We start from the raw sequence: 15,112 nt of genomic DNA, 5'->3' as shown, positions 1-15,112 counted from the left end.
AACTGGAATACTAAACATATCTAACTCTGCCATACTAACCTACCCTATGACAAACTGGTCTAACAGTATGGTAACAAGGAAATCGTACGTCTGAAAAGCCAATCATAAGGACTGTCTCTTTTTTTTCATTGCAGCAACAAAACTGTTTTAAGGGTAACAGCAGATAGAACTCAAACCATGAAACTCAAAGTTATAAGTGAATTTGTGGGATGTTCTTGCCCCTTTTATTTATTATTGTTTTTTCTCTAGCACAAATCTGAATACACAGTATACTTCCAAGGCTGTTCATATCCCATGGATACACACGCTGGAACCAAGTAGTAAGGCTGATCGTGCCCCTCTCCTAGCACAATTCTACTTGCTGAAATTTTACAAACAAACCCATGTAACTTATTCAAAACTATACCTTCACAGAATCACAGAAACCTTTAGGCATGTTACAACCGAAATGCAAAGGAAACCTAAGACAGCAAGCCCTAAAACATCAATCTTCACAGAAAAGAAATTCGAAACAAGAAAACCATGAAACACTTGCTGCTCTTTAAACTTCAAGCTACCCTAATGCTGTAAGAAAACAATGATACACTTGCTACTTTTAAATTTTATGCAAAGCTTCAGGAACAAGGAGAGGAACAAGGAATAAACCTCGGAGCTATCCTACTGCAGGTGAGTAGCAACTTACAATGGTTTCTTGGACTCACAACCGAAGAGAAGACTTCTAGGGTTCGAATAACTTGAAATCTCCGGCGACTCCTTACGTCTCCGTGCTTTCCTCGACAAGGGAACTGTGAAGACGGAAGAAACTTCTCGGATTGGACCTTGGCCGGCCGCCGGAAAGCAAAACCCTAGCTTCTCTGTGTCTCCGCCCGAGCTTCTTATAACCTTAATATACTGTTAACTATCTTAAATAAATTTGCTACCCTTTTCTAAACAGAACCGCCCGCGTGAACACTTGGTCAGCCGCGCGTTGCTTAAGGCTTGGCTCGTGGGTTCAAATCTCGGCTGCAACTCTTTTCTTCCTATTATTTCCTGTTATTAAATTCTACTACTTAAATACATTTCATGCTTCTTTTAATCAGCAACGCCTGCTTGGGCTCCTGGTCAGCCGAGACAACGAAAGGCTTTGCTTAGTCGGAGGTCTCCGGTTCATACCTATACAGTGATGAGGAATTTTGGGTCGTTACATTATATGTATCATCTACATATTCCTTTAAACAATCACACATTTCAAACAAATTGAAAATATGTCAAACAAGTAATTTCTAATGCAAAGAGTATCTCTCATATAATTAATACTGAAATAAATAAATATTCACATCATCTAAATATATTTAACCATCAATCAAAAATAAAGAAATTAATCTTTATTCCGCTTATCACAATGCTCTTGGGGACCAGATCCTCCAGGATATAAATGATTTGTATATCCTGCCTCTTAAATCATTTTACAAATCATCTCCTTTAGATTTCTTCTCTTTTGCTACCTTCTTTGATAAGTTGTTCTTGAGACAATTATACCTCCATCCTCTTGCTAGTAGTGCACATGTTTTCAATTTCTTGAGATAATTTTTTGTTATTCTCATTGGAGCATATTTTATTGAAACTTCCATTGTATGATCTTCTACAGTGTTGATTGTGTTTAAATCCATACAACCTCCCCTTACATGGGTTTCTCATCACATCACACCATGATTTGAGATTAAATGAAGGCTGAGTAGATTGATTATCAACATTTTGTCTCTCTTTATATTGTCCTATTCATATTACAATACCTTATATTAGTATCAGTTTAACAAATATAAAAATAAGCAAGTAAGAATTAATAAAAGATAATAAATAATTAATTAAGTTGATTTACATTAACTTGAGTCAATTTGTTGTCCACAAACGCTCCAGTACCTTATTTTCTTTTATGCATTCATTCAAAAACCTTAAATTCATCAATTGCTCATCCCAAATCCTTTCTTTGTTTACAGTTACTCTCATTGTACAACTAATACATGCATGGGATAAGATCTATATTAAATCCCATCAAGATAATCTTTCAGTATTTCATATTACTTACTAAAATTCTTTCTAGTAATAGTGATCACAATAAGCATGTGTTGGAAATAAAAAGACAATTTCTATGAGGGCTAAATTGAATCAACATTGGCTAGTCATAGTAGCACCCAAAAAAAAAAAAAGAATCTCTATAATGTTCATGATAAAATTCATTTCAACCTGAAAAGATTACGTACTCTTCAAATTTCTCAACAATGTTAGTATGTAGAGATTAAATGCCAACTGACAAACTCTAGAAGTCATTTTGCCGATGTAGCAAATTCAAAAGGATTCTTTGAAAACACAAGAGAGACACCAACTTTAATACCCTGCATCAGTTCATGAACAAAATGACAATTGAAAGTAAGTCAAATGACGAGACATGAGAGACATAACTTTACCACTCTGAACCAGTTCATGAACAAAATGATAAGCCAAAGCAATGTGCTTCATGCATGAGTGAAACACTGAATTTACATAGAGATACGTAGCTCCAATATTATCGCAATAGATAGAGGCGCAGAGGCCACAGTGCCACACCCAGTTCATTAAGAAGAGATCGAACCCATTGCGGTTCTGCAACAGTAGAGGCAATGACACGATATTCAGCCTCAGTAGACGATCGAGCAACAGAACCCTACTTTTTGGAGCTCTAGGAAATTGGGTTGGAACCTAGGAACACAATATAAGCACCAGTGGGCGTGCGATCATCAATATCACTAGCCCAATCTGCATCATAGTAGACATGCAAAGAGAGAGAGAAGTGTCGTTGGAGAATCAGATTATAAGAGTGTGTACCATTAAGATAGCGCAGCAGACGTTTAACATCCCCCCGGTGAAGAGATGAGGGAGCATGTATAAACTGAGACAGTTTATTAATAGCAAAGGCAATATCTGGTCGAGTAAAAGAGAGATATTGCAGACTACCAACTGTTTGGCAATATAAAGTAGCGTTCGCAGGAGGGGAGCCATCGGAGAGGTGCAGAGATGCGGACGTGGCCATAGGCGTTTGAACAAGTTTCGACTTCGCCATATAGGTTTTGGTAAGAATATCAAGCAGATATTTCTTCTGAGAGAGGCAAAGGCCCCCTGGAGAGGAAACAACATCAACACCTAAAAAATAAGTAAAGTTCCCAGATCTTTGATAGAGAACTAAACACCCAGCTGATTAATGAATCCCTGAAGGGCATTAGCATTATTCCTTATAAGAATTAGATCATCGACATAGACAAGTAGATACATAGTGATACCTCCTGAGCAGAAAATAAATAACGATGTATCAACAAGAGAGGTCGCGAAACCAACACTAATTAAAAAATGATGAAGCGCGGTGTACCAAGTGCGTGGTGCCTGCTTAAGACCATAAATTATTTTATTCAATTTGCAAACATAAGATGGAAAATCAGAGTCAACAAACCCAGGCGGTTGAGCCATATAAACACAGTCATCTAACTGACCTTGAAGAAATGCATTATTCACATCCATCTGACGACGAGACCACCCTCTGGAAATAGCAATGGACAAGCGAAGGCGGACAGTAGTGGGCTTTGCTACTGGACTGAAAGTGTCGTGAAGTCAAGACATGGGCGCTGATGAAATCCCTTAGCAACTAGATGAGCTTTGTAGCGGTCAACAGAGGCATCAGACTTTTGCTTAAGCCGAAACACCCACTTACAACCAATGACATTCTGAGAGGTATCAGACGGGACAAGATCCCAAGTTCCATTATGAAGGAGAGCATTGAACTCCTTAGACATAGCCGCGCACCAACGGGGATCCTTGAGAGCCACTGTATGTGTTGTAGGTTTAAACGGAGTAGCGTTAGTGATAGCGGTGAGACTAAAGTGAGGATGAGGCTTGAAGACATTGTTTTTGGAACGTGTCACAATAGGATGGGAGATGGTGCTAGGAGCAGGCTGAATTGGAGGAGTAGGTGTCAGTGGAACTATTGCTGCCGCTGGCACGGAAGGCAAAGGTTCAGCAAGGAGAGGTTCAGTCGGTGGAGATTTAGAAGGGACTGGCTAGTGAAAAACCGGTGGTACGAGACACGGGTTAAAGGAGCAAATAGGTGAAGAATCAGCAACACGGTAATCCGCCAGAGGCATACCATGCAGTGCTTTAGGAAAGAGTCCTGCACTAGAACCCCCACTAGCAAAAGGAAACTTAGACTAAAAAAAAATTACATGATGAGAGACAAAAAAATTTCCAGAAGAGGACTCATAGCACAAATAGGCACTCCGCATAAGAGAGTAATTAAGGAAGACACAGGGTGAAGAACGGTGTGCAAGTTTATGAGAAGCATAGGGATGAAGCCAGTGGCAGTAGAGACAACCAAAAATGCGAAGTTTGGAAAGATTTGACATGCAGGCAAAGAGACACTCAAAGGAAGATTTGTAGGAAAGATTGTGTTCAGGTAATCAATTAATAAGATAGGTGGAAATGGCAAAAGCAAAGGGCTAGAACTGAGTGTACATATGCCTGATTAAGAAGACGAGTGGTCAGGTGAGAGATTCAAAGGAATCATTAAGTAATCATTTGAGTGCAAGAAACTCTCCACCATTATTAGTATATAAGGTGAGGATAGGATGATTAAATCATTTCTCAGCGAGAGATTTAAAACATCAGAATACAGAAAGGACATCTGATTTGCATTTTAAGTGATACAACCAAATATATTTATTGTGATGATTAACAAATATAACATGAGAGAATCAGAGAAGTCCAAACATTAGAAAATATTAGATCAAGCGGAAATTACGAAGAGAGTGATGAGTCATGAAAAGGTAATTTATGACTCTTATTACATTGACAAGAATTAAAAAAGAAGGACGAACTAAAGAAGCAGAGAAAGACAATGATTTAGACACATCTAATTGATGTAAGACTCGAGTAGACTGATGACCCAGATGACTATGTCAAATAGGAAGAGAAACGACAGAAGAAGAAAACACTAGTGGCGGAGAAGAAATGGATGCGGACCAAGAATAAACACCACCTTTAAGTATGCCTTGATGGAGAATAGTCCCTGTGCGAGGATCCTTCACTGGAAAACCTGACGAAGAGAAAATAATAATGACATCATTAGTTTTACAGAGTTGGGAGACGGACAAAAGGTTCTTATTAATTGATGGAACACAAAGGGCATTGGGAAACTTTAAAGAAGAAGCGGTAGAGGGTGGTAAGAGACAACTGTGTAATAATAGAATTTCCACTCCGTCTCTCCAACAATCAAGGAACCAAACCAACATATGGAGCATGTAGAGAGAGAGATTTGAGAGGTCAAAACTCATATGATGGGGAATGACCAATCGGGCGAAGAAGAGGGTGATGCCATATGCGTGGGCGCCGAAGAGGCGGCCATGAGCGTGGGAGACAAGGGGTACCTGCACTAGAATGACCTTGATGACTGAAGACAACATCAAAATAGGATGTGAGACATATCAACATTCGTTGGAGAGCGTGTGGCTGTTACCGCAGTCAGAGGACCAACCAATGGGGCGGAGCAGCACGCGTATGTAATAGGTGGATAGATTTATGCGTGAAGGTTGCAATTGAGAAGCGGGTGAGCAGTTGCCTGAAGAGTGATTTGCGTATCTTTACAGCGGCTTCATGATTGGCTTCATGATTGAGGGGCTTCTCACGTCCTCGTTTGAATGTGTCTAGGTTTGAATGACAGCGTGTTCTAGGTCATGAAATGATGGTGAGATCCTTGATGTCGAAAGAGGCATTCAATGTCAAGTTCATATGGTATGGAGTCGATAAATTTGATACGCATTAATTCAAGTTGATGATTGAGCTTTAAACTGGATTACATTGTGTTTTGAGTTTTGTGTAACGACCAAAGAGTGGTGTGTCGACCACAAGAGAAGGTGTGTACCATACGAGATGTAATACAAGTGTTGACAACATGAGATTAAGGTTGAAAGACATCCAATAATAACATTGATGAGTTGATCTTGTGGATCGATGATATGCAAGATTAGGAATGCAAGTATGTACGGTGTAGTTTGTCGAACAAGGGTGAGAACCTTCCAGTAGATCAAAATGGGGAGAATTAGGGTTACACACATGAAGATAGTTCGATGAAGTCAGCTCAAGGCGCAGTAGCAACATTGAAGGAGATAGGGGTGGTCGCGGTGTAGTGCATAGGAGCAGACTGCTTTTGAAAGAGGTGGCCCGTGTCGGTGAGGAGATGGCGACAAGTGATCGCTACTAGGCGTGGGATAGAGTTAGGGTTTGTGGCGTAGGCTGGGCTCTTATCACAGTGAGAGGTATTAAAAGATTATGTTTTCACTAATTAAGAATAATGATACAAGATGTATTTATATACATCATAAATAGATAAAGACAATGAAACATATACAAAAGATATCCTAATATTTAAGCGACATATATTCCAAGATTGTAACACCCACGAATGATAAGCTATACCTATGAGTATTTTTTCTTTTAGAATAAAAGAAAAAGAGAAATGGAAATAGAAACCAAAAAAAATGGAAAGAAAGGGTGAGGTCAAGGATTGAACCTTGAACCTTCCACAAATGATAGAATTAAGTTGGTGTATGGTAACCACTAGAGTAATGAATAATATGTGAATAGAAAAGAATGGAAATGTTAGTTAAGAGTGAGAAGATAGTTAAGTAAAGGAACAAGAGAAAACCAAGTAGCTTACCTCTTCTTCTCTTATCAGCTATAAAGGCACAGAAGATGTTAAATAAAGGATGTACTGGCTTTCTAACACATATGGTTGACACAAGTCAAATCGAGGACCAGAAGCTAGAAGATGTCCGGGTGGTATGCAACTATCCAGAGGTATTTCCGGATGTACTACCGAGTTAGCCCCACGATAGAGATAGAAATTAGGATCGAATTGACCACAGTACTAAACCAATCTCTAAAGCACCCTATCGTATGCCGCTGAGGTGAGTTGAAGGAACTTGGGATAACTATCGAGTTACTGGACAAGGGACTTATCGCCTCTAGTCACTCTCCATGGGAGCTCGTTGTTACCGTGAAAAGAAGGATGGGTCTATGCAATGTGTATAGACTACATCGAGTAAATAATGTGATGCCTTCCCACTACCCTCTCACGGACCGGGTACCAACTAAAGGGTGCGTCTTCTCAAATTGATCTAAGAATGCGCTATCATCAAGGAAAGTGAAGCAGGATGATATTCGAAGATGACATTTCAAACAAGATCACGGACACTATGAGTTTATAGTTATGCCTTGAGTAACCAATGCTCCTGCTACATTTATAGATCGATGAATCGGTATTTACGGCATATCTCGACAAATTTGTGATCATCTTCATTGTGATATTCTCATCTATTCAGAACCCAAAGCATGCCAACACACGAACACGAAGACAAACAACTATATGTAAAGTTTTCCAATGCGAGTACGTTGCTCGATCGAGAATATCATTCTTGGTCATGTTATCTCCAGGATGGAGTAATGGATCAGAAGCAAGATGAGCGTAAATGATTTCGGGCCAAAGACGAAGATATTTGAAGTCTTTCACCGGGCTGTGCTAGAATACTAGAAATTTAGAAGACTTTTCCAAATGACGGCCTATAGCAGTTCTCACCAAAAGAACAAAAAAGTACGGAATGAATCATGCGAGAGAGTTCACGAATTGAAAAGGTGACTAGTCCTCCGATCCTTACTCAGGAGAGTAACAAAGGCCGATATGTCTTCGCGATGCCTCCATATTAGGGCGGGAGCTATACTCATGCAAAGGGTTGCCTCGCCTCTAGACAACTGACACAAGCAAAAGATTTTACAAGAACCCCCTTGACCCAGAACATTGATACTGGTCTAAAATATACCGAGCCACAGTGCAGAAATATATCTTCTACGAAAGGAGAATGTAATGGCTAGATGAAACAAAATGTCAAAGACTATATTCGAGATCTTTTATCATCAAGACAAAGTGGTCGATGCCCTCGACGAGTCTGTGCCACTGACATCGCTATTTTAAGTTCGAGGACAAACTTTCTATGAGGTATGGGGTACTGTAACACCCACGAAATGATAAGCTATACCTATGAGTATTTTTTCTTTTAGAATAAAAGAAAAAGTGAAATGGAAATAGAAACAAAAAAAAAATGGAAAGAAAGGGTGAGGTCAAGGATTGAACCTTGAACCTTCCACAAATGATAGAATTAAGTTGGTGTATGGTAACCACTAGAGTAATGAATAATATGTGAATAGAAAAGAATGAAAATGTTAGTTAAGAGTGAGAAGATAGTTAAGTAAAGGAACAAGAGAAAACCAAGTAGCTTACCTTCTCTTCTCTTGATTAAGAAAAGAATAAGCAAAAGACAAGTTGCCTTCTCCTTGTGTTATTTTCTTTTCTTTTCTTTCTTTCTTCTATTTTCATGGGAGTTAATGAGGAGAGGGATTTGAGAAATCAAGGGGGATGTATAGGGACATTTTCCCTTTATTTTATCATTAAGGATAAATAAGAAAGGAGAGTACCATTTTTATTCCTTTCTTCTTCCTCCTTCCTCACCATTGCCGAAACCTAGAGCCTCCCCTCTCCCAAATTCCAAAATCCAACTAAGTTTTCTCCCTAAGAAAACTAAACCACAAGAAGAAGTCCTCAAGATCTACTTCTTACAAGCGAGAAGCAAAAAGGAATACTAGAAGGAGGAGCTCTCTTCTTCTTCTCCACAAGGGTACCTTCTCTTAAGAAAAGACCAAGCAAAAGGAGGTGAGTATCCCCTCACCTGTGGTACAAGTGGTTTATGGTTTTTTTTTTTCTATAAACTTGAATGGTTAGAAAAAAAAAAACCTTAGGGATGTCCTGGTAGGATTCGGCTATGAGAAGTTTTAAAGCCTAGGAAAGCTTAAACTCAAAACTAACTTGCTTATGAATTTTCTTATGATACGATATGCATATTTCCTTGGTGTTTCATACTTGTATGTTGCTTGGAATTAGATAAACCCCACCTTAGGGTTTCGGACATCACAAGTTTAAAGGTATAGGAAAGTTTAAACTCAAAACTAACATGCTTATGATTTTTCTTATGATATGATATGAATATTTCCTTAGAGTTCATGCTTGTATGTTGCTTGGAATTAGATAAACCCCATCTTAGAGTTTCGGCCAAGATAGGTTTGAAGGCCTAGGCAAGCTTAAACTCAACTCTAACATGCTCATGTTATTCCTTATGATATGATGAGAAGATAACTTGATGTACTTATGATTTCATGTTGTTTAGAACTAGGTTTTCATGTTTGAACTTTCGGCCAAGATAGGTTTGAAGGCCTAGGCAAGCTTAAACTCAACTCTAACATGCTCATGTTCTTCCTTATGATATGATAAGAAGATAACTTGATGTACTTATGATTTCATGTTGTTTAGAACTAGGTTTTCATGTTTGAACTTTCGGCCAAGATATGTTTGAAGGCCTAGGCAAGCTTAAACTCAACTCTAACATGCTCATGTTCTTCCCTATGATATGATATGAAGTTACCATGATCTTCTTATGCTTGTGGTTGGTTTAGAATTTAATTCCACTCTTCATGACTTTCGGCCACATCATGAGTTTAGACTTAGGAAACTTAGTACCTAAATTAAATATGCTTATGATGTTCCTTATGATAAATGTTATGAACTTGGTTTAGGGTTCATATGTTTATATGATTTCTTGTAACCTAGGTTTAGACCTTTGCATGTTTCGGCCACATCATAAATTGTGGACCTAGGAAGCTTAGAACCTAAACTAAATATGCTTATGATGTTCCTTATGATAAATGTTATGAAATTGGTTTAGGGTTCATATGTTTATATGATTGCTTGCAACTTAGGTGATCCCTTGCATGTTTCGGCCACCAATGAGGGATTGATGATTGAGACCCAGTTATGACCCTTTATGTGCTTCACATGCCATGATATGATTTAGGAGATGTTAACTTATGTGTCATGCATGATTATGTTCCCATGATATGATATATGCTCATTTATGTATGCTTATGAATCATGCATTTAAAAGATCTCCTATGATGTGCTATATGCTCAAGTATGTATGCTTATGAAATGACAATGTAAAGGCCTAAGATTTGCTTCCCTATCAAGTGGGACTAAGAACACTCTTTATGATATGCTAAGTGAAAGGCCTAAGAGTTGCTTCCCTATCAAGTGGGACTAAGAGCACTCTTCATGCTAAGTTAAGTTATGAATGACATGAACATGATGAATTATGAATGACTTGAACATGATATGCTATGGATGACATGTACATGATATGCTATGAATGACATGAACATGATATGCTATGATTATATGACATGTTATTTTACTTTGTAAGGCTTGTACCAAAGGTGTCCTTATTCCCTAGGGGCTAATCACGTAAAGGGCTCACTAGTGCGTAATTGACTGGGCCTGGACTCCTAGTTTCCTAGTAGGTTCAAGACTAGCTACCTTGGGTTTACTTAGGATGCACGCATTTATGTATGTATATGGTACTAAGCTGGGCCCCCTCATGTTGTGTAAAATACCGAAAAATGGTGAATAATGATAAGGGAATTTTCCGGAATTTTTAGAAATTTTTCTGAAATTTTTCGGAAAGCGTATGGACGAGTTTACGGGGATAAAATTGGGCCCTTGGAAAGCCTGTTTAGACTACCCAATTTAAGCGAGGAAAAGTTTGATATTTCCTTTTTGTTTTCTTTTACTTTATTTTCTTTCCTTCTCCTTCTACGTGCCATTTCCCCGCGCTCTCCTTATTTGGTTCCGACGGTTTCACTTGGTTCCTCTCTACATTTCCCTCTTCGCCCTCCATTTCTCAGCAATTCCCTTCTTTCTCCACTCACTGTTGCCCCTAGCCGCACTCCCCTGCTAGGTTTTCTACTTGATGCACCTTCTTTTCCGCAAGCGACTCCAATGGCCTTGAAGCCGTTCTAGTGCCTAGTGTGACCCCCGCTTCCTGTGCCCCTAGCCACCGGCCGACCCGGCGCCACCCAAGGCCGATGCCTTGTACCTCTTAGCCTCGGGCTTCTTAGTAGCCACCGGTTAGGATCCGTGTCAACGTCACCCCTCTGCTACAGTCACCGGTGGTTCCTTGGAACCCAACCGTGCCCTAACTCCTCGCGTAACGGCTATATTTGTGAGCTCTTGGACCGGAAGGTAAGGATCGGTTGCAGTTGTGCTGGTAGGATTGGGGAGTTAATGCATTGATGTGTGATTTTTTTGTTTGTTGCAGGCACTAGGACCTAGGCTAGTTGTTGCTGCTTGATTAACGGCAACCGCACCCACAGCCGACAGATTGGTTGAGATGGGTTGGCATTTGTTGCGGTTATGATCTAATTATTGATCGATCAAGGATCGATTTCGGCGGAGTTTTTTTTTTAAGATGGAGAACTTGCCTCACAGCGTACTGGATCCTTCACGGAGTGGCTATATAAGGATTAGTGAAGCCTCATTTTTATTTTCTGAAATGATAGATTGCTTTAGTTGATGTAGAATTGTTGTGTTGCGAGGAAAAGAGTAGATCTTTCGATGGTGAAAACCCTTTCGATCGTGAGCCACCATTAAGCTACGACAAATTTGGGTGAGTTTGTAGGATGATAAGGGTTCATGTATTGAGTTAAATTTAATGAACTAACGAGAATGGATCCCGTCAGTTAGGGTTAAGTTAGCTTTTGGTTCATGATAGATTTAGCTCACTAGTTCATATTGACCTAGTTGTACCATGCGATATGTGGTTGCGGACTTTGATCCGAGGCGATGTCTGATGAGGATCGGTATGGATATGATCCGCGCCTTTCTATTGGGCGAGTTCTTGACTTTATTTACGTTTGATATGCATAGTAGTTTATAAGTAGCAATAATTATGTTTCTCTTATTTGTTTAGGTTAATCTTTCACGATACCGATACATATTGATTGATTGATTGCTTGTTTGCATCTCATGTATTCCTTTGCTTATACATGCTTATAGGGGTAGTGATATACCATGCTTCACCGTATTCGGGACTAGGTTTATACATACGTGCCTTTGATTTGATTCGTTGACCTGGTGCACTTTTTATATATATATGGATTAGTTAGGGATATTTTGTGGTTAGTGTGCACCATTTGCACATGACACTCGGCGACAGTGCGTAGCTTCCAAACCATAATCCGCCAAGCTTATATTGTTGAGCATCGCCACACATTGCAGCACCACACATGGGTTGGTGGTCGAGTCAGGGGTCTATTCGAGAGTGCAGCGATTTGTTCAGCTCTTGTTTGGCTCCGATGGGCAGTCCTCCCGACGTGTCTAACGTGATCGTAGGGGATGAAGGTCATGTCTGGGGATTGGCATTGTGCTCCATTTATGATCTGATTTGGTAGTGAGGTGAGGTACGACCTGGCCCACCCTCGGGCGTGAGTGCAGCAGCGGCGAGCGAGTTACTATTGCCCTGCGCCACTATGACCTCACTATTGAGTGAGATGTGATCGACTGCGTAGTCGGCGGGCGTGACGGGGAACAGGTTGGCATCAAAGTATGTTAAGGTTAGTCAATTTATCATGGTAGAGTGTGTCGATGGACGGGACGCCACCTAGGCAGAAGCGTGCCTGCGTGAGTCTAGCAAGAGATGAGGAAAACGATGGCCGTGGCCGCGCCGGAGCGTTGAGAAGGGGCAGCCGCTTGCTAGAAGGCCGATTGGGGAGATGCTGAGCCTAAGGCCGTAAGAAGGTCAGAAGCTGCAGATGTCATCTGTTGACAAGAAACGATCATCGGCTGTGACAATAAGGATCGGTTGCGCTAAAGTCCCGAAGGGAAATCGCTGTCAAGAGGCTGTTGCGATCTCTTTCCCGTAGGATGAGCGGACGCGTGGGGCGGGGCAACAAGTAGCGGTCTCGGGATGAAAAAAGTCAACTATGTTGACCCGTCGGGCTCTGCGACATCGCGCCGGGACTTTCGGCCGAATGAGTAATGTGTCGCCCGACCGGATCCGAGGAATGGGGATAAATTTTCCGCTAAATTTCTATCGACGGATTGAACGCTGCCTCGGTGCCGGACTCCGACCTGTCGATTGTAAGCGTCGCTCCGTCATAAACGATGCAATTGTAAAACACTTGTTGATAGCTTCTCTGGCGCCTACAACCTGCCAGAGTAGGCTCACTTTGAAGTCCGTTTACATCAGTGTGTATGCACACTAGGAACCTGGTTTAAACTTAACCTTTCGGTGCTGTATGCTTTTTTTCCGACTCGGTTATGTGATCCGCGTGAGATTGCCTTGTTTAGCTTAATTGTCCAGAAAGGTTATTGATATATAACGCCCTTCTGAGCGCATTCCTACATTGATTTTATAGTGTGTAGCTGTGTATTTATGGTTTGTCCTGAGTCTCTCGAGTTCCCGTGTTGATGCGAGTATGTCACTCTAATCCTTGAATGTCCTATCGTATACAGTTCGATACTGAGTTATTTCAGACAGCTCTCCTCTCAGCTAGTAACACATTGTTTGATCGGTTGTACAGACACCCTACAAATGATTGCTGCTGTGAGATGTTATTCTTTGCTGGTTCGCCTGTTCACCACAGGACTGGAGAGTGTTGGACTCACCCGCCTCCATCATGTTTTATTTTTCCCTGCACTACGTTATCTCGGACTGGAGAGAGTATTTGGTCCCTCGCAGACTTGTTGTTTGTTTGATAGTTTTCTTCTTATTTGGATTCTTATATTTGACTTGGTTTGGATTTGTTTGGATACACGGCCCTGATACACGACAGGGATTGAGAGGTTGCTCGATCGGGGTCGGATGTTATGAGAGGTGTAGTGGGTTGGGTAGAAGGTAGGGTGGTGCATTCTCAGTTTTTGTTATATGGTATTACGGTTTGAGTCGAAATCATTGGTTTTAATTATAAGCGTGCGTGTGGAGTTTGTTGGTAAATTTTATTGGCATGGCAAGCGCACGGACGTCCGTAAGTATACGAGGATGGCCGAAGTTTGGAGAGTTCGGGCGGATGCCGATTGTCTGCGGGGATCTTGCTGAAGATCTTGGACAGTGTGGACAGACCTTTCGAGGTCTGACAATTTAGTGGTCAAACAGAGTTATTCGACGATCTTTGTTCATATTTGGGATATTTAGGATAACGATGACCATTTATATGCGCCTTAGCGTGGCATGTATATTGTTTGATGATTGATATGTATTTTTGATACCCGACAAATTTATCGATGTCGGCCTTTTGTGTTAGATGATGACCGCTATACAATACCTCGGCTAGCTGGTTGGGTGTGAGGTCGCGATGGAATGATCATTATATATGTATAGCTGGATAGCTTCGCATTCGTTTTGCATATCCTGTTTGATTTTCATGTTCTGGAAGTTCGAGGTGTTGAAGGAATCTCCGTATAGTAACGCGGTTGTACATCTCGCAGATTCATTTAGGTCTTCACAATAACACACACATGATGTTAACCATCGAGCATGGTCAATCTAATGTAGATCAAGGATTATAGTCTCTCCGTGATTTTTCATCATACCTCATCAATAGTTTTAGCTTCACATTGGCCAGAGATGGAGGCACATACCACCGCTATTGTTAGTCAAGCACGGATGATACCTGCTAGGTTCCTCACACATGACCAGTCAAGAGTTTTATACTCATATCTTTTGGACATTAGAGTGTCCATACTTATGAAATTATTATCGGGGAGTTATCATGTTCGATCATCATGGAGAAGGGTTTGATAATGAGGGATATTGTGAGATCGATATTGTGATATGTTGATTTTAATGAGAAAATGTTATTGTATGATGATCAACATGAGGTCATTTAATATGGATAACTGTTTGGATGATCTATGCTCATGTCAAATGGACATAGTGAGTGTCATAAGATATTCATGTGTTTGATGATTATAGTTGGTGATCGATATAATTGGTGTTGAGAGTTTACTACATGTACCCATAGATTTTAATAAATTTGTTAGTTGTGGTTAGTTAATGATGATAAATTAATTGATTGCTTCCTCCGGGATATCGAATGGATAAATAATGATTCGATGTTTTGAATGCTAACTTGTTTCAAGGGGAGTAGGATCTTTTTCTATCCTCGATATTAGTAC

This window comes from Zingiber officinale, chromosome 11A (assembly GCF_018446385.1).
Source record: "Zingiber officinale cultivar Zhangliang chromosome 11A, Zo_v1.1, whole genome shotgun sequence".
Classification (NCBI taxonomy): Eukaryota; Viridiplantae; Streptophyta; class Magnoliopsida; order Zingiberales; family Zingiberaceae; genus Zingiber; species Zingiber officinale.
This window is presented reverse-complemented; position numbering follows the sequence as displayed.